The following is a 2884-nucleotide window of genomic DNA, read 5'->3' as shown; positions in this document are numbered from 1 at the left end:
TCGAGCATGTTTTGCCCTGCTTGCTCCACTTTTCCTCATCCTCTTCCTTAAATCGCCATCTAGAACAAGCAAAGAAGAGGCTTGAGGCCTGGAATCATAATATCGCAGCTGAAGACTACTTTCCAAGGGTAAAGTTTCAGGAGTGCCTTGACCAGGGAGGCAGGTGGGTTAGGATGAGGGCAAAGATTCGGCATAAGAGAAACATTTCCCCGTTCATTTGATAAATATTTGTGAAATACCTACTACCTGCCCACAGCTGTGCTGGGCTGTGGCTGTCCCTCCTCAGGGAATGAGGATGAACTACAAGGTGCTGGCAGAGGATTGGTCAGTCCCCAGGGACTGTGGTTTGACATCAGCTGAATAGGAAGAGGAAGAATACAGTAAAGGCCAGACAAATGCAAGAAAACTTGAGTCCTCAGAAAGACATAGACAGATCTGGGGGCTTGGAATCTATTGGATTATTGCCATACTTTCTTATATGTGCCAACGAGATAATTATGTACTGTATACAATTCCATTGAAGGAAGAAATTAGTAAATTTACTCTTAATAAATATTTGTTTAATAAATGAATGCTCCAACCGAAAGGGTGAGGTTTTTGAACACATTTAAAGACTAGAGGCACATGTATTGCCTCAAAGGATATTATACCTAAGTAAAAACCATGGACTCCATTTTTTTAATTCTCAAAGCATATTATTATTATTATATGTGTAACTGATATGATCCATATTTGTTCTAGCCTAAAATAACCACATTTAGGACTACAAATAACCATAATTTTTCCATTTTAATGATACTATTAGTTCCTCAAGCACATATCTATGTATATAAATCTATATTTTAAAATTCCTTCGGCTGTCTGAATATTGAAGGTAGAAATTTCCGTGGGCAAACTGAAGCCTAGAGGAGTTAAGGGTACTTCATCCATGTTAGCCCCCAGTAGATCAAGTTGCACTCTTCCCATCATTGAGCTGAAGACTCTCATAATCTCACATCACAGCACTCAGATCTCAGACCCTGTTCAGTGGCAATCAGGAAACTGAATGGCATTGTGTCACCCTTCCGTTAATGTATTTTCCCACCTGTCCTAGTTTCCTCTCTATCTTCCTTCATGTTTCTTTCTCTTCCTTTACTCAGGAAGGAGAGGAGAGGCGAGGCATAGGGGTGAAAGATAGGATGAGTGAAGGAGTCTGTTTCACTTTATGCTTCCTTGCTCTTGATTCTAGGATTTATTTCTGGACCACAGGGGTGGGGGTAATATGAAAAAATTATTTAAATTGTATTATAATCTTCTCAAGATGTGATTAAATTGAGGCACAGGCAAGAGATGTGACTTCTTCCTAAGTTACAGAGTGCTTGATTTAGAACCAGAAGGCCCTAATTTTTGGCTTTGAGCTTTATCAATTTGGTATTTCCGACTCTGCCACTGGTGGTCTTAGATGTAGCTGGCCAGATTGGTGCTTTATTTGTTGAACCAATGGGGGACGTGTTCCAGAATCTTCTAGGATCTTCTTCAAATTATCTTCCTTAATAAATTGTGGTTTAGATTCAGTCTACCCAGAGAAAAGACCGTCTGGATGGGAAGACAAGATCTACTTATAAAAAGAAATAAATATAGAGGTTAAATATGATAATTGTCTGGCGTGCTACCAACAATAAATGCTATAGAATTTTGAAAATAACAAGTAAAGATCAGGGAACACAACTTAAACAGATTATTTATGTCTCCACAGGACAAAACTAGAAATAACCAGTGAAAGTTACAGGGACGCAAATTTTAACTGATACAATGAAGAGCTTTACTGCTGAGACTAATTACTTTTTATCTTTTCTTATTCCTCTCTCTGTTCTCTCCCCCCACCCCACTTCCCTCAGACTCTACTGCTCTAAGACTTTCATGCAACTGCTTGTAGGGTTTCAAGAGTGATATTGTGTTATTTTCTCTAGTTAGACCACTGAGGACGGTGGCCACGAGAGGGCAGTAGAGGAAGCTTATCAGACGACTTGGACGTGTTGAGTAAACTCGCGTGCGCTCTAATCGCGAGCAGGGACTACTACGCAGATCCTGCGAACTCACTGGGGTCTAGCGTGCAGGCCCCTTCCGGAAAGCAGATTGTACAGACTGCGGAGATACCGAAACTACATGGCGCGGAATCAGTGGCCTTAAGGACACCGAGGCACTGTCATCCGGAATCCAGAAACCTCTCACCCTGGGTTATTAAAATAAGTTATCTTACCGCCATCTCTCTGATTCCTCTGCCAGGCAGGCTCTCTGGGTCTGGATACAGAAAGCTTCCTTCCTGTCCCCACTGCCTCGATCCGAGTCAGGACTTGCCAGACGCCCAGGACCTCTAACAGTGCTAGAAGCAATTCAGAGCAAGGCTCACGTTCGCATTGCAAAAACAATAACAACTTCAAACCTCATTGGACTGCTTGTTGGCTTTTTAAAATGTACAGGAAGAAATCTGCTCCCAGGAATTCCAACAGCGCACACCCAACCCCACCAGAGAAGCCCGATTCCTCCCCACTCACCCCTCACTCAAACTAAAGGTGAAAAGGGAGGTGTGCAGGATGTTGCGCGGTGACAGGTGATGCTAGTGGAGGGGGAGTCCTCGTCCCCACTGCCCTCGTCCACTCTGCCTGCGCCCTGATGCCACCCCAGCCCCATTCCTCCCACCTCTCACCGGAGGCTAAGCCAGCTGGGCTCGAAAGGCCTCTGCCAGACTCCCCAGGCCCGTGTGGCGTTTTCCTTGGCCCCTTGGCCACTTAAGGTGGCCGGTGAGTCCGGGCCGAGCGGGGCGCAGGGCAGTCGGCGGGGCGGCCTCCTGGTGCCAAACCTGACTCTCCTTTGTTGACAGCTGGCGGAGGAGGGGGTCCGCGCG

The 2884-nt window shown here is 45.0% G+C and overlaps 1 long non-coding RNA gene across 1 annotated transcript; it reads right to left on the bottom strand.

Moving 5' to 3' along the window:
• Positions 1 to 770: 770 nt before the first annotated feature.
• On the bottom strand, positions 771 to 2489 carry LOC103270790. Its single transcript, XR_504994.1, has 2 exons — positions 2240 to 2489; positions 771 to 1594 (listed from the first exon to the last, which is right to left on the bottom strand). It is a non-coding gene; the product is annotated as an uncharacterized LOC103270790 (long non-coding RNA).
• Between the last annotated feature and the right edge of the window lie 395 nt (positions 2490 to 2884).

The sequence above is a fragment of the Carlito syrichta genome, unplaced genomic scaffold, assembly GCF_000164805.1.
Source record: "Carlito syrichta isolate Samal-C Ts95f unplaced genomic scaffold, Tarsius_syrichta-2.0.1 Scaffold310050, whole genome shotgun sequence".
Classification (NCBI taxonomy): domain Eukaryota; kingdom Metazoa; phylum Chordata; class Mammalia; order Primates; family Tarsiidae; genus Carlito; species Carlito syrichta.
Note: the sequence above shows the minus strand (reverse complement) of the source record. Positions and strands in the feature narration are given on the sequence as shown.